Source organism: Chinchilla lanigera, unplaced genomic scaffold, assembly GCF_000276665.1.
Source record: "Chinchilla lanigera isolate Chin_1 unplaced genomic scaffold, ChiLan1.0 scaffold00014, whole genome shotgun sequence".
Lineage (NCBI taxonomy): Eukaryota > Metazoa > Chordata > Mammalia > Rodentia > Chinchillidae > Chinchilla > Chinchilla lanigera.
This window is the reverse complement of record NW_004955415.1, coordinates 30,266,573-30,287,360: the sequence shown is the minus strand read 5'-3', so window position 1 is coordinate 30,287,360 and position 20,788 is coordinate 30,266,573. Positions and strand designations below refer to the sequence as shown.

Here is a 20,788-nt window from a genome sequence, read left to right as displayed (position 1 = left end):
CCTTCCTTCCTTCCTTCCTTCCTTCCTTCCTTCCTTCCTTCCTTCTCTCTCTTTCTTTCTTTCTTTCTTTCTTGGTGGCCCACTCTGTCCTTCACAGAGCGTATCTCTTTCCTGCTTTAACGCAGCACTCACTCTGCAGAACACTTCTTCCTTTCCTTCCTTCAATAAATATAAAACTTGCTGCTTCATTTTCTGTGCAATTCTTTGTTCAGGACAGCAAGAGCTGTACAGGAAAAGCCCACAGCACCCTAGTACCTGCGCACAGTGGCAGGCGGGGATGCTCCCTGGGGGGCCCAGGGTTGGGATAGAGGGAAGGCTGTGGTCCTCTCACCTCGCAAAGTCTCGACCCTGTCCCTTTCATGGCACTTGCTTGGTTGGGCCTTCCAGCCTTGTCAGGGTCTGTTGGGGCCATCTTCCCTGGGGAACCCTGGACACATCCACCACGCAGCTGTTTCGCTTCCTTGGGTTGTGTGAAGTGCACTGTGCTTTTCCCCTCACCTCTTCTGTGCAGTCACAGGGATCAAGCCCAGAACCCCAGGGACTTCACTACCAGCCACACTGCCGGCCCCTGGCGGTCTCTTTGTATTGTTTTTCATACTTTCTTCAATGGGCACATTGCGGTAGTTCAACCTATACACAGCAAGCAATGATCAAGCCAGGAAATGAGCAGGTCCATTTTCATAGCCAGCAGCCACGTTTACGGGTGTGTTGGGTGTGCACACTTCTTTTCTGGCCGTCCTGAAACACACTGTGGGCTGTTTAGCCAATTGGTTCCCCACTGTGCCCGGGAAGGAGCACAGTCACTGCTGCTCTGCACTTCTGGAGCCATAGCTGAACTCCGTGCCCACCCTGCTCACTCCCAGTGGCCCCTGCTCTACTTGTTCTTCCCAAATTGGCTTATTGGTTTCCACAGAGGAGTGAGGGCTTCGATGCTGGTCATTTGGCTTCTGGCTCATTCTGCTTAATAGACTGACTTCCTGTACCATCCACCTTGTGCAAATGATAGGACTTCTTCTTTCTTAAAAATTTCTTTCATGGTTAGAAGAAAGTCTTTATCAACAAAGGCCATTTTAATTCTTGTAAGTTCATCTTAATGTTAAATAGGACACAATGTTTAATACCCATAATTCCACATTTTATTCTGGGTTAGTCCTTTTCAATGAACTCACTGTGAACTAAAAGCTGTGAACTAAATCAGACATTTACATAGATGTAGCTAACTACATTAGGAAATGAAAATTTATAGATGTGTTACCATTAGATCAGAGTTTTTAAAAAGCCAAAGGAAGGATATAAAGGTTGGTTTAGAAATAATTCATCATTAGGCATTATACCTTTTTTTTTTGTCTTTTTGAGACAGGGTCTCACTATGCAGTTTAGGCTGGCCTTGAGCTCACTTAGTAGCCCAGGTTGGTCTCAAACTTGCAACACTCCTCCTGCCTCAGCCTTCTGAGTGCTGGCATTACAGATGTGCAACACCTCACCTGGCTCACTACACCTTTTTTTTCTTTTAGAACAAGTATAATTTACAGAAATTATACAAGTCACATATCAAATATCAATATGTATTTTTGTCACATATCAATATGTATTTATCCATTTTTTAAAAACTGGAATACTATTTTAATTGTAAAAACCATCTCTGGTTACAAAAATATGCATCAGAAGCCTTATTGGAATTTAACATAATTTATCAATGTCCTAAAAATTCTTAAGCCACACAATATTTTAAGTAGAAAAATATTAATTTTAAAAGTTTAGTACTGTTTCTGTGGTTTATGTACATGTGTTCAATGGTCTCTTTATAAGAAACCTAACTAAAAGTTGATCATATTAAGCACTGTAAAATAAAGGCAAAAGTTAATCACCTTTAAAAAAATTGTATGCAACACTTCCAATATTAAAGTTATTATTTAGTTGTTAACTTCCCAGTGCAAAATACTGAACAAAATACATTTACTGGACTGGTTTTCACTGGCATTCACCCTGTAATAAAAAATGTGGGTTTCTGATGAAAAATATCCACAATGTAATTTGCTTAGTACAGACCACTCTATCTCCCCCACTTTGTACTTTTTTCCCTTCAGTGTCCCCACACCCCCGCCGTGGTACCATATATTTATTTTTTGTACCGTGAATCGAATTCAGGACGTTGCACTTGTCAGGCAGGTGCTGTGCCACTGAGCTGTATCCCTGGCCGTATTATTAACAATGCTAAGTACCTGGGTTTTACGCTTCAGATCAAGACTTCAATTCATTTGAGTACTTCCAAATGATGTACAGCTCCTCATGTAAAGAAGATGTTTTGTGATCACAATTACTTCAAAAAGTCATTCCATTTGAATAACCTGATGTATCATGCCTTAGCAACTACAAAACTATGGTTTTGACACATGGCAATTTGTAAGTTAAACAAATGTGAAATGCTATAAGATGTGAACAGCTGCTCTTCTGTTTAAGTATTAGGTGTTCTGTTTAAGAGTGTGGCAAAACTCAGGTACTGTTTCCTTAGTTAGCATAATCAGCCCATGGTACAGCATGCTGAGTCATAAAGTACAAATCCTAAGTGAAATCCTTTCACTATTTTCAACTTTAGGATGTTCTCACATATATGTTTTGGTTCTTGCTGCACCAATAATAGATTTCACAGAGGAAGGAAGGTAATACTTTTTCTATGTCACAAAACATTTGGTGAACCAATACAGTAGTCTTTAATACAATAAAGTATTATTTATAATATTTCTGTTGGAGTCATATATTCCTTTAGTGATAATTTTCACCCCAGAAATATAATTTAAGTACCAAATCAAAGCACTGTGGTTTCTAGTAGAGCAAGTTATTTTATACAAATTAATGTCTTTTACAACTATGCAATTCCTTCTTTTAGAATGAGGTCCTCTTACACACAGGTATAGTTTGCAGCAGCAACGCTGTGTATGTAAGAGTGGTTCTGCTTTATCTTGGGGTTGGTCCACAGCAGGGAAAGTCCAATGCCTGAAAAGCTTCAATAGTCTACCTTAAGAAGATATACTGTCAATATCAATTTTTTCAGGTACTTTTTCTTTTTTTAAATTTTTATTTATTTATTCATTTATTTTTTAGACAGGGTCTCACTCTACAGTTCAGACTGGCCTTGAGCTCACTTTGTAGCCCAGACTGGTCTTGAACCTGGGATCCTCCTGTCTTAGCCTCCTGAGTGCTGGGATTACAGGCCTAGGCCACCATGCCCGGCTTTTTCAGGTACTTTTTAAAAAGTTACATTTCACGTAAGTACACATGAAAAATTGGCCGTTTCACACAAGCAATTAGTCATTTCCAATCATGCTCACATCAGATGATCCTTGTGATTAGAAGCCCTGTGTCTTAATGTTTTGATGAAAAACACATAGCCTTACTCCAGTTTATCAAAAAAAAATTCTACCTAAAATGTAGTTGTGTTTCTAAAAGAACAAATAAACACATTGCCAGCTTAGAGAGACCTGGTGCCATATACCAGCTTTCTTCATCATTTCTCTACAAATCCTGCCACCCCACTGATGTCCTTGTGTTTCCTCTTGCTGAAGCTGCCGACCCATCAGCCTGAGCATTTCATTTGTGGCCCACTCACTCCATTGCTTCTTGGTCTTTATTAGCATTAGAAGATACCACACTTGCCATCAGTCCTTTGAGGTAACTGCTGTGGCTGACTCTCTTCACTGTGATTATGGCTTCTTGAGGCGAAATAGTTTTCTCTGGGTCTTTAGGATGTGGCTTCTGTGTAAGTCTCTCATCTACTGAAAGCATATTTGTGAATGAAATATTGGTAGATTTAAGTTTCATTATTTTCTCTGCAGGATCAACTACAGGATGCTCTCGCATGCATGTTTTGATTCTTGCTGCACCAATAATAGACTGCACAGAGGAAGGAAGGTCCCCACTCTGTGCGGAGAAGTCTGGGACTCTGCAGTTCTCCAGAGGGATCTGCATGTCTGCCCAGCACATCATTCCCGGCCACGCTGGGGTTCATGGGGCTTGGGTATTTCTGCATTGCAACTATTGTAACAGTTTCCCACGGTGGGCAAATGTGTGCTCTGAAGACCAGATCTTTGCAGTGCCAGTGGCCTGCTTGGTCTTCAGGTGGCCCTAGGGGACGATGAGGCACAGAGGTCGGATTTCATTGCTTTTGTGGCTGAATATAATCCCATTACATGTTCCACACTTCTTTTACCCACTTCCCTGGAGGGCACTTGGGCTGGCTCCATATTTAGCAATTGTGAGTAGGGCTACAACAAACTGGGGGGTAGATTACCTTTTTAGTCTGGCGATATGTTTGGTTTGGATTATGTGATCAGTGGGAGAATTGCTGGAGCACGTGGCTGCTCTACTTTTAAGTTACTGAGGAATTGCCCTATGGTTTTACATAAAGGCTACACTAATAAATTCCCACCCACAGTGCATAAAACTTCCCCTTTCTCCACCCAAAAGTGAATCTTAAGGCAAATGTATGTCATTAATAGCATAGAATCTCCTCCATTATTTTCTTCCTTGAAAACTGCTGTATCCTTGCTATAGTGTCATCTAGAGGGCCTTGGAATAAGAAAGACCAAGAGACACTCTAATAGCTGAGCATTGGGCCCATCCCTGTCCTCAGCGTGGGGTGGTGGCTGGCTGGGGTCCATCAGCATAGTGTTGCCCAATGTGCTGGCCACTGGACCACACTGTCACACAAGAAGGCAATGCACCTCCATCTCTACCAACCAGACTTGGCCCTTGGAAGCCTTTGCCTAAGCAGCACAGCTTCTTCTCTAATTCACTGTAAAAGGAATTAGGATGTGTTAAGTGCATACACCAACTCCCCACTATGAACGGGACTAATAAAAATTAAAATGAGAAAATCAGTTTATGTGGCAAGAAAGTGGCAGCTCGGTCTTCTAGGATGGACTTGGCCAGGACACTGTAGACTGTTTGCCATTGAGAGTGCAGTGACAGCGCTGGATCATGGGTTTGTATTTGGACCCCTGAAGCCCACAGTCCATTTCCCAGCAGAAATCACAGTGCTGTTCTGAAGGGTGCTGGCTTGCTCTCTGCAGAGATGTTAATCTGATCTGCTTACCGGAGGCTGCGTCATCACCCGCTAGTCCCGGTGAGGGCCATGGAGGTCGCAGGTGGCCTTATAGCCCCGGGCGTGTTCCAGCTGACCTCCTGGACTGCTAGAGCCTGGGGCAGAACATGTGACAGGGGAGGAGGCCAGGCTTCAGTGTGTGTGTGTGTGTGTGTGTGTGTGTGTGTGTGTGTGTTTCTGACTTGGGCCACAAGGTAGGGCTGGGCGGCCCCGGAACCCACACTGCCAACTGGTGTCCAAGGAGGCACCTGTGCAGGTAGACAGGGCACACCAGAGTGACATCGGAGCTGGCACTACATGCAGTGTCTGCAGCTGGTGTGGGCAGGATTCAGTGCTCGCTCTGTCTCCTGGGTCACTGGGCTGCAGCCAGGTTCTGCGCACCGAGGGGTCGTCCTGTTGGGGTTTCCTGCTTTCCACTCTCCTGTGGCTCTTGTGTGCTGTCTCCTCTTGCCTCCCCACCCCATCTTTTTCTTTTCTATTTCTTTTTGCAGTACTGGGGATTGAATCCAGGTCCTCCACACTAAGGCACACGCCGGCTCTTATTAATTCATTAAGGAATTAAGACAAGGTCTTTCTGAGTCACCAAGTTGCCCAGGCCAGCCTTGAATTTGAACCAGGAGGTCTGGAAGAGGTTGTCTTGGCAGCGCACAGCAAGGCTGCTGTGGACATATTTTCTGGAATTGGCCCCACCATACAGTATTTCGGGGCCCACAAGTTCTGCCTGAGCCGGTCTGTCCTATCATAAGCCAGCTGTTCCTTCCTTTGTGCCCGGATGGACTCTGTGCCCACCGCAGTGGGGAGAGGGGGTGGTATGGTCGTACCCTCTGGGGCCAGGTCAGAGAGAGCTGGAAGCCATGGGGACAGCCTCTGTGGGAGAAGGGGCTGAGGGCTTCCTGGCTACAGGAGGTGGCATGGGCTCATGTACAGGTTAAGGGGGTTAGACAGGGCTTGGGCATCTGTGGCTTTGATCTGCAGTGGCCCTGGAGGGACCCCTGTGCTCCATTTAGCAATCACAGACTGCCTGTGGAGAAGCCAAAGTTCTGTACCCAGGTGGATGCCTGAGCTGTGCTGGAGGATCCCCAGGGCCTCCTGACCTCTGCACTGGAACCTCTATCCCCGGGGCTGTCCCCGATGACAACCGGTTGGCAGGCCTCAGCCCGCTCTAGCCTCTGTCCTGACAGCCATTCGGCATTTCTAGTAGGACCCTGAGTTATGCAAGGCCACTTCCACAGAGTCCAGGAATTCCTGGGGGAGATGCCCAGGGACAGGGACTGCCGCAGCCCTCACAACCATGGAAGAGCCAAGCGTTTCCAGCACCCCAGATGCCTCTTGTGATTTCGGAACATCCCTGGTGTCAGCATTAAAATGCAGCACAGAGAGCCGAGTCCTGGTAGCTCGCTGCCTGGGGACTCTCGGGGCTGAGCTGGGAAGGAACAGGTGTGGGCAGGGATGACTGAGCATGACGTCCAGACTCTTCGCTCCTGCCCAGGTTGGCTCCTGCCCTGAACTGAATGGGCTCCAGCGTCTGGAAGGGAGCAGGACCATGGAAGGCAAGGGCAGATTCCCCGGCCCTGCATTCCAGGAAGCTGGGCACGGGAGGTTGGTGAAGACCTGTCCCGTGGGGTTGATGAGAGATGAGCCCTTTTGGGGTCACACGGGAATGAGGTCTCTGGTGGTCCCTCCTCCCACACTACTTATGTCCTTGCAGCAAGGAACTGGGACACAGACAGAGAGAGGACAGACTCAGGGAGGAGATGGCGTTGCAGGCCCAGGGGACACCCAGCACCTCTAAGCTCAGACTTCCAGCCTCTGGGGTTGGTGTGAGGAAATCAGTTCCTGGGTCCGCTGTAGTCTGTTTCAGGTTGAGCACCCAAAGTGCTTGCGACTACAGGGAGCTGAATTTTGAATTTTTTCAGATTTCTAGAATGTGACTCCTCATGGACGCCTCGCCAGCGTGGCACTTATGGGGTAAATGGCGCAAAGCTGGAGTCAGGCAGGACTCCTCAGTCCCCAGCTGCTGCCTCTGCCCCGTGGCCCTGAGTCTCACAGTGCACCTCAGACGGTGGCAAGGAGGGAGCTTGGACTCAGAGTAGTAAGGCAAAGTGGCTTCAGAGCAAGGGTCATGGGTTATCGTTGAGTGGATATGAGAGCAACCCCTGCTCCTGGCCCTGGTGACCTTGCGTGTTGCAAACTGCAGAGTGTACCCTGGTTACTGCTGGCCCGGGCTTTCCTGGAGATGGGCAGGGAGATTTTTCTGCTTATCTAGGCTAGTGCTTCTCCACAGGGGAGGCTCTTGAGAACACGAGGTCTTCACTTACCAGCACAGGGTGTTGGGGTGCAAATGTGCCTTGCTGACTGCCCCCCACCCTTGCTGCCCCTCCCAACCTGGAGTCCCCAGCCTGCCTAGGCACCCAGGGCCTTAATCCCACTGCAGGGGCCACAACCCCTGCTTCCTATCCCCTACCCCTGTGCCCTGTGGGTGTTAGGGTGTACCCTGGGCTCACACACATCCCCGCCTCTTTGCCTGGACGCTTCTGCTCTACTTCCAGATTCAGCCCAGCCTCGGCTCTCCCAGAAGGCCATGATGCCTGCCCTCAGCACTGTATCCCCAGTGGGGCGGCCCGGGCCATCATCACACTGACTCGCTGCACACTTGTCCCCCTCCTCACCTGCAACTTCACCTGCTCATTCCTTACCAGGCAAAGCACCTGGGGTTCCTGAAAGCACCAGAGAGCAGGTAAGGGACGTGTGTCTTAAGTGGTCCCAGCACTCAGCAGGTGCACTTTCCTGAGAGGTTTGGAACAGCTAGAAATAACTTCCCTGACCCAGGAAACTGGCTTGCTTTCCGCGTCCCTGGCCAATCTTGCAGGGGGGCTCTGCTATTACTGCAGATTTGGTGCTGTGGTAAGTATCATTGTCCTATGCAGAAGGGAGGACATGGCTGATCCCCTTGTAACATGCCATGACCACTAACCAAGGGCTTGGGGCGTTGCCCTCCTAGAGCGAGCACCTCTGAGTTCTGAAAATGAAGAGCAGATGCCAGCAATGTGCAGCCTTCCCATGCCCCCAAACCTCACCCAGGTGACCACAGATTAGAGCTGGCCTCATGCTACCCTGTGCCAGAGCTGTGTCTGCATGGGAGATGCTGAGAGGAGGCCCAGGCCTGCCACCACCACCCAGGCCCCTGCTGGGTCCTCTCCAGGGAGGTCCTTGCTGGGGCCAAGGAGGTCAGAGCAGAGGCCAGAGGCTCGAGAATTCTCCTTGGGCTTTAGGGAAGTAAACAAGGAGGAATTCAGGGTCAGGGATGTCCTGGATGGGGGTGGGCAATTGCCCGAGGACTGCCACCAGGGCCACACCAGGCCACTCAGGAGCAACAGGGCTACAGCCCCAGAAAGTTGGGAAACACAGCTCTCTCCGAGGTCAGCTGCATGTGGGTGCAGAGTAAAACTGCAGACTGTAAGAAAGGGGGCCCATGCAGCCGCCAAGGCAAGCTTGGAGACAGGCAAAGGCTCCAAGTGCCCCAGGCCGGGGCCATGTGCACATCTCTAGTGACAAAGTCACATGTTCATTCCAGTTTAAAAATGCACTATCTATACTTTTATAGAAAGTTGGAAAAGACAGGGAACTATTTGAGATCAGATGGCCATCCACACGCTGCCTGGGAGGCTCCTTGGGGCGGCTCAGTGGGTCACTGGCTGCCCCTGGCTGGGGCATCTGCAGTCTGGAGGCGGGTTTCTCCCATTAAATGTTGGGAGACTACATTGCTCTGGCTGTGCATAGACTCTTGGCCAGCACAATTTAATTTATGCACAACACATTGTCATGCGGCTACACGACAGTGAACTTAACTGTTATTATTGTTGGATTAATGTGATATTCTATCATTGTTTCAATAACAGTTCCATGACACTAATGTGAGTTTTATAATTCAGATCATTTCCCTGGCGTGAGCTTTCTGCAAGGAGTTATTTGGAGAAAAACACAGTGGTCACATATGGGAGCACACACACAGGCACACAGGCAAACACACGCATGAATACACACTTGCTTACACATACACATGCGCTTATGTCATGGTTTCGAGTTTGGCTTCTGTGGCCAACCGGATGTTTCAACTCGGTCCAGTAGCTTAAACTTTTTGGAGCTGATTTCTTTACCCTTGTGGAATGAAGGGTCACAGCCAACGACCTTGAGGTTCCCTGCAGCTGGAGCATGGGAATGACCATCTGCAATAGGCTCCACGAAGTTCTCCACGGGAGGCTTTGCTTCTCTTCTCATCCTTTCTTTTTTTTTTTTCCTTTTCTCCCCTTCCTTCCTTCCTTTCTCCCTCCCTCCCCTCTCCTTCCTTCCCTTCCTCCCTTCCTTTCTTCCTTCCATCCTTTCTGCTTTTTCTCCTTTTTTTTTTTTTTCAGTACTAGGGATTGAACCCATAGCCTTCACACTGAACCACAACCCCAGCCCTTTGAAAAGAATTTTTAATTTTGAGACATGGTCTAGCTAAGTCACTAAGTTGCCCAGGCTGGGCTTGAACTTGATCCTCCTTCCTCAGCCTCCCAGAGTGCTGGGATCCAATCCTATCCTATCCTATCCTATCCTATCCTATCCTATCCTATCCTATCCTACCCTACCCTACCCTACCCTACCCTACCCTACCCTACCCTACCTTACCCTAACCTAGCCTAGCCTAGCCTAGCCTAGCCTAGCCTAGCCTAGCCTAGCCCAGCCTAACCTGTACACTGCCCCCCATACCAAACTTGACCTTTAATCCATCAGGTAAGAGTGTAGCCTCTAGGTGTGAGGCTGCTCCTCTATTTAGGACACACTTTTATAAGTACTTACAGTGAAATCTGCATTAAACTGCCAAGTTTAGCTGCTGGTTGGTTTTCAGTTAGGAGATAGCACAGCAGCACCGGGATGGAGCTCAGTGGCAGAGCGTGAGCTCAGTATTGGGGGTGGTGGGCTTCTTCCCCAGTGCCAGGGAAAAAGCCCCACAGAAAATGGCACAGCCTCAGCTTGCTCCCCATGCCCTATGACTTTAGTGCTGTGCCTTCCCCTGAGTCCCCAAAGCAGCCGCTTTGCCTAGAGGTGGATGCTGCGGAGGAGGAGTCCAAGGGAAAGGCAGGAAGCATTCAGATCCCAACTGAAAAGTGATGAAAATTGGACTCTGCTGCATGCTCCAGGGCAAAAGACCTTCCCGTCCCACTGAGACAATGGCCCAGCATCCAGTTGTGCAGCCCACAAGATGCAGTGGGTTTGGGGCAGCCCAAGGCCACAAGGATTCCTGAAGATGTCTTAGTGACATCTGAGGCTCCTTGCCTTATCTTCTGACCCATTTTTCAGAAGGCCTGGAGTTAAGTGGTGAGGGTGGAAGAGGCATCCAGGACTCCCAGGCACCTCTCTCTGAGCTGTGGGGAGCACTGAAGTTGGAATGACAGACCCTGTTCAGGAGCTATGAGCAATTAGGGAACTTCAGTGGGTGTACATCTGAGGCTAAACTCGTGGGAGCTTCAAGGACCAGCTGCAGGGCAGGAAGCCCCATCCCACAAACATCTGGGGAAGGCGGGGGATTTCCATCCTTCCGGAGCTGGAATAACCTTGTGAACTCTGGACATTGCCATCTACAGGTCCCTGGGAGCCGGACGTCCAGCCCGACTTGGCTATCCTTAGCCCACTCACCTGCAGCCAGCTGCCTGCTACAGCCCCTGGCTCTCAAGTGTCAGTGTGGGGAGGGTCCCCCTAACAATGCTTTGTACCTGTTGGACTCATGTGACCCACAGGTTTTTCCCAAGCAATCAAGGGTCACTGCCACATCAAGGTGCCTGAAGGCAGGTCCGGGAGAGTCTGCAATGTCACTGTCATCATCAGAACGGTGCAGCTGGGGGTGACAGTGAGGTCAAGCCGATGAGCCTGCACACGACGACCTTCAAAGCTGGTTTGCCTCTTGCTGTCCAGACAGATGGCATTAGCACCCCCACAGTATATAATTTGAAAGCTGAGCTCAGAGGAGAGACAGGCTTTCCCGAGGCTGTTTCTGATTTTCTTTCTTGCAGAGGTGGGGGTGGAACCTGGGGCCTTGCATGTGCTAGCTGACCGCTCTGCCCCTAGCTGCATCCCAGCTGTCCTCCAAGGCTTGAACTTGCCACCAACTTCTTGGCCACCCAGCATTGCTGAGCCCCTGTCTCGCTGCCTTTTGGAAATTAGGAATAGTTGAGGAGAAGAAAACTGCACCTGTTTCATGGTGCACAGTCCCAGGACTGGCCTGTCACAGCGCGGTCATCGCTCCACTGACCCCCTCCACTCCCACCTTGCCCAGAAGCTGGGCTGAGACACAGGACTGCTTTCTGTTATGTCCCACAGGCTGCTCCCAGTACTTACCCGGCCCTCCTGCTCGTTTGATCCTCAGGAGCCCAGCAGGGGCCATGCCCAGGAAGACTTGGGGTCCCAGTGGCAGATGGAGTTGGTCTGGCATGGGTGAGAGACAGAAGGGTACAGATGTGCTACGGGCAGCAGTGGCAGGTGGGGCGGAGGCAGCTTCCTACCTTGGTTCTCCTAGAAGGAGCAGTATGACATGCTTCCAGAGAGCCCTGTCCTTGTCAGAGTGGACTCTGTCCTTCCGTATCAGGCATGGAGCACAGCAGGAGCCATGTGGAAGGTGCATCCTTGTGTCTGTCTGTGGGGGCTGAGGAGCATGGCCCATGGGACCCCTGCACTAACATTTCTAGGTTTTACTATTTTACTCTCAGGTGTGTGTACCCCATGCAACTGAGGAGCAGGCACCCCCAACTGCCCTCTCCTCTGCCCAGTGGATCCCCGGAACTGGAGCTTCTGGGGTGGCCAGCTGGGTACTGTGCTGGATGGCACTCAATCCACAGTGGATGGTGAAGCTGTCAGAAATCTCGTAAGCTGATGTTATGCACAGTTCTGATTAAGAATAAACTAGAGACACAGAGTAAATATGTTAGGCTAGAAAGAGACAGTGACTATTTTAAAATGCATGCATTTCAGATTATTTGCTCTACAATGCAGGCCCTTGAGTTTGTCTCTGGTATTGGTACAGTGGAACAGCCACAGCATGAGGCTAGTTGGTTTTGGCCCTTAGAAGGCAAAATGCTGAATTCATAATTCCCAATATTAAATCCTGAAAGTCAAAATGCTGGAAACCTCAATTTTCATCTTAAAAAAGGGGGTAATTATAAGAGGGGCAGAAAGATGAATATGAAACCAATATATGTTGTGATGAGAACGTTAATTACAAATGCATCCTCCATCTGCCTGATGCGAGCCTCTGGTCCCCATCCCCTGCCCCATCTTTATCCTCGTCCCCTGCCCTGGTCTGCTCTGTCCCTCTGCCTGGCATACACATAGACCACAAAGTGGGTGGAAACTGCAGACTGTGTCTTCTCATCCCGCAGTGTGTGTAACTCTTTTCCAGCCAGTGACCACTCTCAAGCATGTGCAGCTTGAATTCTTTGGAAAGCCCTGGAATCCCTCAGCCTGAAGGATACCAGTGCTGCCCTGGCCTCACCGAGGGTACCGTGTCTAAACAGGGCTCGGGCCTCACCGTATGGCTTTTGTACTCTGCTTTGTGCTCTTCTTAAATGGACTGTTTCTTCCCTAACGGGAATTGAAGCTTTGGGAGTTTGATGTTAAGATTTTGACATTTGGGATTTTCTGGGACTGTAATTTTCAGGATTTTACAGTTCAGGGACTGCAAGACTTCAAGGCTCAGGACTGTGGCTGGTTTTGGACTGCACTTTTCTCCCCACACCTCGCTCAGCAGTCAGGGTGAGCAGGTGGGGCCCGGCCGTAGTCCCTGCCACAGGACACAGGATGAGAACAGTGCCGTGGGCTGTGTTTCCCTGGAGAGCCGGGGGTGACGGCCTGGGACCCACTGCATGGTGCTGGGCATGGGGAGGCCTGGCACTGCCAGATAGGGTTCTCATGTGGAGCATTCTGTGACTGCCTTACCTTGGCAGAACCTGCTGGTGACACACTTGGGACGTTGTGTCTCAGCATCCCCAGCAGCTGGCTTCATCCCCAGTGCTGACTGCCTGAGACCTGGAGCTCAGGGCTGCCCCTCAGCCTTGGTCTTGGCCCAGGGTTTCTGGATGTTCTGTGTCCCCACCAGTGAGGGGAATGTTCACAGATCTTTCCCACAGCCATGGTCTAGGGGAGACGTGGAAACCTAGATCGAAATCACCGTGGCTGGTGACCTCACTGCCCTCTCAGCAGGAGCCCTGGCTCCGTTGTAAACTCCTCTCCAACCTGCTGAGCTGATTTCCAAGGGCCGGAGCAAGCGAGCTGGGGGATAGCCAGGTATAAGCCGACCTGGAGGAATCCTCAGCCCCAGGACATCAATGGTGTTACAGTTTGACCAGAGAGCCAGAGGGGCAATGAGCGAGGAGGACCATCCAGGAGCACCGATGATGCCCCTCATGGGCTGAGCAGTCAGCACAGGAGCCTTTCTCCGGCCCAGAAAACAAGGAACCTCACCTTCTGGCAGCCGTGTCTCCCAGGTTCTGTCCACTGGAAACTGACACAGAACCTTGCATGAGAATCAGCGCTCAGCTTAGGGAACAGTGTTTGCATCAGCAGAAACTGCCTTTCTTCTGGGTGCAGTTTCACAGTGTAGCACTGGCCTCCCACAGCCTTGGTTGACAGTCTCGTGACAGTGTCTGGTAACAGTCTGGGAGGAGGGAGGCTTCTACACCATCCCGACCTTATTTCACTGAGGCACCGCCTGGCAGGGCTCATCCCGTGGATACGTGTGTTCCAGTGCAGTCTGCTGGGGAGGATTTGTCCTCGGCGCAGATTTGATTTCTCCATGACTTTCTGGGTGTGCATGAGTTTTTATGAGAAGAAGGGAGAGGTCCCTAAAAGGGTGTGCTTTGCCGATTTTTTCCTTGCAATTTTAACTTTTTTTTTTTTTTTTTTTTGGTTTTTCTCCGGTACCGGGAACCGAACTCACGACCTTGCGCTTGCCAGGCAGGCGCTTTTGCCGCTGAGCTAAATCCCCAGCCCCTAATTTTAACTTTTTATAATGGGCATTTTCAAACATTTTCAGAAAGTCTGGGGGGTACTGTAGTAATATGTAATAATTTAATAACTCCCATGTACCCACCACTCAGCCTCCTTAAATTCAAAGTTCAGCAAGTCCAATTTCATGTGCACCTCCCCACCCTCAGCTGGTTGCTTGGAAACAAATCCCAGGCAGGATAATAACCCATCTGCAAATGTTTCAGAAAATATCCCCCCAAATAAAAAATCATTAAAAACATAGCCAACAGTATTAACATTCCTAAAAGGTAATAACCACCATCAAATGTCAGATTAAAGCTCATATAATCCAGATTTCTCTATGAACAATTTTTACAACTTGTCTGTTTGAATCAGGATCTAAATTAAGTGTGAGGCCGGGCTTGGTGGCACATGCCTGTAATCCCAGCACTTGGGAGGCTGAGACAAGAGTATTGCCTTGAGTGCAAGGCCAGCTTGGGCTACAAAGTGAGTTCAAGGCCAGCCTGAACTGAATAGTGAAACCCTGCTTCAAAAAGTCAAAGAATAAATAAATAAGTAAAGTGTAAAACTGCGATAAATTCAAGGTCTCTTGAGCCATTTTGGTCTGAGGTTGCTCTGTCCCTGTTTCCCTTCCTCAAGCTAAGAAAGTCGGGCACTTGTCCTACACACTGTCCCAGCCTGGATCCTGCTGGTGGTGTCTCTATGTCCCCCATCTCCTATGGCACCTGTGGATTGGTAGTTGGGTCTCTGAGCTTGGTGGGTCTCAGCACAGGCTCCTTTACCCAAGCGTGGGTGAGTTCTTGATGTCATCTAGCAGGGGGAGGTGGGCACCTCTAAGCAGGTGTGTGACATCCAGTGAGTCTCTTCTTTCTTTAACAACCTCCTCACAGCCATTACTAGAACAAGGGAAGCAACATATTGATATTTTAGATCTATTAGCACTACCTCATTTATTAGCTGGCATATTTTTGGAGAAAGAATACTAGTTTTATCAACTAGATTGTTCCCCTAAAATACAACTCATATAAAGGGTAAGGACTTGATTCGGTTCTAGTCATCTTTATTTTTCTAAAGAAGAATCCCTAGAATTCTCTCAGGAAAGGAGCCCTAGTTCTTAGTTGTCTCTGCCTAGGTGACAAGTCCCAGGTGGTAGCTGACCGCGATGTTCCTGTTTCCTCTTGCAGGTGCTGGGTCAGGAGTCTGGACCCAGCTTGGGGCTGCAGCCGGACGCAGGCTGGGCAACAGTCTCACCAGCAGCGCCAGAAAGGGCCCCACCAGGGCTGAGGGTTCCAGGAGCAGGAGCACTGGGCCCTCTGGTCGTTAGTTTTGCTGGTTTGTTTCCCAGCAATTGGCTGGGGTGTGTGTGTGCCAGGGGGGCTGCCGACAAAATGGGACGGCTGCACGGCGAACTCACAGAGGCTGGGTGGTGAGCACAGGAGATTGTTACACTAGTAATTATTATTGTATTATCCCCTTGGTTTCTATATGGGTTTGAAAATGTCCATTACAAAAAAGTTAAAATTCTAAGAAAACAATGGCGAGGCTGCGTCTTGCAGGATTACTGCGTGAGGATGCACCCTTTCTTCCCACAGCTGAGGTGGCAATGAGGCTGGTGTAAAGCTTTCCATGTGCTTCCTTCTATCTTCCTTCATTATCCAGCACATTCATTACCACTCCTTTTACTTTTCTCCCAAATTAGAGACTTGGGAAAAAAGTTTCCCCAGCAACAAGGACATGGCCATTGCTAGGGGGAAGATCAGGCCACCTGCTGAGCCGGGATTTGCCCTCAAGACTGCCTTGCAGCCCGAAACTGAATGTGGCTGCTCTTTAACCCTGCAGGTGAGGACGGAGCCTTTTATCAAAGCCTCGGCCTTCGAGGGGAACCCCTTGGCTACCATCACAAACATGGGGACAGGGAGCTTCGCATGTGTACAATGCTCAGCTTCCTCGGAGATCTCCCCATTTCCCTAAACTGCAGAGACTTGCACCCCCACTTAGATTCAGGGTTGCAGGAAGACCCCGAGTACATTCTGCACAGGCTACTAGGAGTGCAGGGCAGGCTCTGTCCCGGCCTGCAGGGAAGCCAGTCATCATCTTGTGACTCTTGAAGTCTGCCTGACCTCAGTGAGTCCCCTGGGGGCCGAGCCCAAGGTGGGGCCGCTCAGGCAGGTGATTTCTCCAGGCGCAGCAGTCAGGAGTGGGGGAAGAGGGACGAATGTGCTCTGTCTGAATCCTGGGTGGCTGAGCCAAGGGAGCGGGCATGCAGCCTGTCCTGCCAGCCAGCTCCGCTGGGGCTGGGCCTGGCTGACACTGACCTTTACAGCGTGTGACCTGAGCTGCCTACCTCCAAGAAGCCACTGGGCAAAGAACTCCGTGGGCTGAGGGCAGATCTGTGCAGGGGGCTGCGAGGCTTTCAATGCATTGTTCCCTGTGCAGGGGAAGTGGGGCCACACCCTGGAAGGGCCTGGTGGTTAGCACAGCTCCCACTAAGCCAAGGAGGGAGAGACGCACGGCCACCGCCATCAAAGTCCACAGGGCACGTCCACCCTTTGACACATATCTGACTTTAAACACCAAGCTGGGCCCAGCAGTAGATGTCTATAGCCCAGGCTGCTTGCAAGGCTGAGGCAGGAGGATCAGCTGAGCACAAGAGTTTAAGGCCAGCCTGGGCAGCATTGTGAGACATCATCTCAAAGCAAAAGAGCAAAGACAAAGAATAATCAAACAAGAGTAGATATTTGCTTTCCCATAGTGATAAAACTATTTTTGATAAACATGCCGGCTTAATGGTGAAAGGCTAGGAATAGTCTCATGTTCTTGACGCGTTATTTAACACTCTTCTCCAGAGGGAGACTACCAAGCTCAGGAAGGTAGCAGAGGAAGGGTAGTTGTCATGCTCTGCAGGTGGAAGGTGTGCCACAGGAGAGAGTGAAAGATTGGCTGACAAAACACAGAAAACAAGGAACAGTGTGCCAGGGGTTGGGCACCACCCCCAAGGGGAAGAAATCACCCTTGTGTCTGTGAATACCAAGCTGCTTGGGAGACACGGTGGGAGATAGTCCACCAATAGCAACTGTTTCTAAAAAAGGATTTTTTTAAAAGCCAGAAAATACAGATAAGCAAATGCATATTCCTTGAGACAAAATCTTGCAGCAGGGAGAAAGGAGCGCAAGGTGGTTGCTACATAGAAGGTCACTCTCTTCGGAGCAGACAGCTTGGTGTGATGCATGGGACACTTCCTGAGTTCATCTGATACTCATTCTGGTCTAAATGAAAAGAGCTCAGTTTTGAGCGCATTGCTGACGTCACAATGGTGCGCTGGACTTTGGAGTTCTCGATTCCACGGCAGTGTGAATGTGGTGCTCTGTCAGTAGAAGCCATACCGTCCTGGGTTGGTGACAGGGATTCCATTTTGCCCCTTGCACTGCAAGGCAGAGGCCTTGAGTCCCAGCTCCCGTCATCCACAGGGTTGTGAAGGGAAGGAACAGGGTGCTTGGGCCCTGCCCTGCAGATGGGATCCAGAGAGGTGATGCGTTCAGGGCATTCAACCTGAGTCAAGGGGCTTCCAGGGACACGAGCCCCTTTGAAGTTGAGGACTCTGCAGGTAAAGCTGATTTGTACCATTGGGATTTCTTAGCAGAAGTATCACAGAGGAAAAATGAGATAAAAAGAAAGATTTAGATAGAATATCAGATGTTCAAAATTCTGGCACATTGGGATGTGACGAGCTACCTGTGGAAGCCCAAGTGATTAGGCCCTGTGGTGCATGGATGGGTAGGAAAACCAGGAGAAGGATCTGAGCAAGAGACCTGAACAGTACCAGAACCTAGTGTATAAGAAGGGTCAATAGAAGAGCAAGCTTGCATCCTTGAATTAGCAACTAAATCTCCACTGGGAAGAAGTAACTTAGATTTCTAATTCACCCCACCTATCAAAACAAACTCCAGATATAACAAAAATTTAAGTAAAAAGTGATTCTGTAGACCCACTGAAAGAAAATATGGAAGCTAATTTTAAAAAGAAAGAGAAATAAAAGTCCTCTTTACGCACAATACAAATGGAGAAGTTAAAAAGGGACACAAGCCATAAGTTTAATTAGATAAAAGTTGGACTGGAGACAAAAACATACCCTAAGTGAAGTCAAAAGACAAATGGCAGCTGGGTGTGGTGGTGCATACCTGTAATCCCAGCACTCAGGAGGCTGAGGCAGGAGGATCATTGTGAGTTCAAGGCCAGCCTGGGCTACAAAGTGAGTTCAAGACCAGCCTGTAATGCATAATGAGACCCTGTCTCAAAAAACCCCCCAAACACACACACAGGCAGGTATACACCCCTCACAGAAGGCTAACCTTATAAAGATGTGTTACATTTCTGTAAGAAAAACACTAAGGTCTCAAAAGGAAAACAGTCTACACCCATTGCCCTTAAAGAAAGTGGTCAGTTTGGTGGAAGGCCCTGGATAAGGGACACAGATGATGGGGTCGCTGACGCAAACTTGGAAAAGCACTGGGCTGTGAGGCCGATACGGGGTGGTCCCGAAGGCTGACTTCTAAGGGGTGGGGCTACAGGACAGAGCTGCGCATATGTGGTCACGTTTCTGTTGGATGAGACATTGGGGGAGCGATGCGCTGGGACCCCGGGCACAGCTCCGAGGGGACCCTTTGCACAGGGGTGGGGGGTGTAGGGGCAACTCTACTGCCCTGCCCGGTCATGGCTCGATACTGAGCCATGGCTTTAAGCCTGGGTAGTTTTTCAGGACATAGGTGGGAAACACGTGGCTCTGGGCAGCTATCACACAAGCCACCAGGACCCTGCTGGCTGGGCATGTGGTGGTGTGTTGTGGGGGGGCACTGGGTGAAGCCCAGCCTCAGGGGCCATGCCCTGGAAAACCCTTCAGAGCCCGTCCTCTGAGCCCCACTATGCGAGCTCACAGGCACCTGACGCAGGGGTTCATCTGTGAGGGCAAGGTGCATGCTCCCATCTAGGAAATACCTCCATTTGCAACCATATTCCTGCAGCGGTGGGTCAGACCGCAGAGCGGGTGGCTGCTTTCAGGGGTCGTCCGTGGTAGAACAGGCTGTTGGGTACTGTCACTTCCTGTCCTGACTGGGTCCCTGGCTCATGAACCCTTGCCACCAGGCACCAAACACCCCCTGTCGGGGGTATGAATGGCTCAGTGTTTGAACAGAAGGGGCTTCCACCCCAGTCCTCCTCTGAAGGGGTTGCCTGGTGCTGCTCACCCCAAAGAGGCAGATTTCTGGGGTAACCTTGTCCTGGTCCACCACTGCGGGACCCTGGCTGCCTGTGTAGATCCTCGAGGCTTTGCTGGCTGCTCTTCCTGCTTGTCCTCCCTGTTTCCAGACCCTGTTCATGCAGCCTCCACGGCACCGTCCATGTTCGGTTTGCTGGCCTTGACCTGTCTCCATCTTGGAGTTCCTTAGGGGTAGCATTGGCACTGTCCTGACCTTGGTCCTGACCTTGTCCTGACCCAGCAAGGCCTTTAGGCTGCAGGAACAGGCTTGAAGGGAGGAAGGCAAGGCAGGCCCTGGATGCAGGGCTGGTCCAGAGAGAGGGCAGGGGTGGAACATGGTAGGGATGGAACATGCAACCACCCCATCTGCCTCCATAGGCAGGGACCCTGGCACACAGGACATCCCTGGGGAGCCGACTGCCACGGCCCCCATGCTCATGGAGAGAACTGGGGTGACCCACATGGATGCACCCGTCTTTCATAATGTACTTCTGAGAATGCAGGCGGAAGACAGAGCTGGGAGGGCCTCCCTGTCGGCCTTCCGTCTCACACAGCCGGATCCAAAGTCTATCCCAACCTCATCTGTGGCAAGACAGAGCCTCAGGCTGGTTCAGTCCCACAGCAGCTGCTCAGCAAGTATGAGTGAGTGTCTGTCTACGCCTCTCCGTGTGCAGGAGACAGCACCTGACATTGAGACCCCCCGCAGCAGGCCCCGTGCAGGGATCTTCATTTATACTGGTTTAGGTAGGAGTGGCTACTCCAGGGTAACAGTGTTTTTGGGGAACATGTGGGCATCCAGGGCAGGGCAATGTCTTCATCTCCACATGGGAGCTGGTGACATCATACGTGGAGATAGAGACATAATCCAGGCCTGTGGGTGAGCGACATCTCATAGCTGGAGGTCGTGAGTGAGCATGGGGTGTTCCCCACCCTTCTTCCCAGATGGGGTCCCCACCAATTGGCCCCTCCCCTACTCCAGTCCCCCAGGCCTGCTCTGGGTGGGGACTGGCATCAGCTGTGGGGAAAAACCATGCTGACGTCACAGCCTTCCTTGTTATTTCAGCCCACTGCTATTATTTTTTGTTCTTGCTTTAAACGAGCTTCTTTTTTTTTTTTTTTTTTTTAAGGCTTCCTTCCTGGTATTTGAGTCATTTCCCAAGGTCTTTGCAGCAGCCAAGGAACTCACTACTCAAGGCGGCCTCCCAGTTCTGTTGCTTGTTCCTCCAGTAGCCTTCTACTCAGAGGCAGGCTGAAGCTGGGCAGATTTGGGAGAAAATAAGGTCTGAAGACAGGGCTCTGTACAGAGGCGGGGTTCCTGTATGCTGTTGTCCTGGCTGCTCCTGCCCCTGGGTGGCAGTGGGCAGGTGCACCTCAAAAACTGCAGTAACAGCCTGTGTTTATAAATAAAGCTTTATTGG

General features: G+C 50.2%; 1 long non-coding RNA gene and 1 pseudogene across 2 annotated transcripts; one reads left to right on the top strand and one right to left on the bottom strand.

The window, feature by feature from the left end:
- Positions 1-3,513: 3,513 nt before the first annotated feature.
- On the bottom strand, positions 3,514-5,107 carry LOC102011308 (annotated as a pseudogene).
- Positions 5,108-17,484: 12,377 nt separating this feature from the next.
- Positions 17,485-20,788, top strand: LOC102030069. 2 transcript variants are annotated; one of them, XR_001233235.1, is made up of 3 exons: positions 17,485-17,723; positions 19,874-20,114; positions 20,498-20,788. It is a non-coding gene; the product is annotated as an uncharacterized LOC102030069 (long non-coding RNA). The 2 variants fall into 2 exon arrangements; XR_001233236.1 differs by having other exon boundaries at positions 19,749-20,114.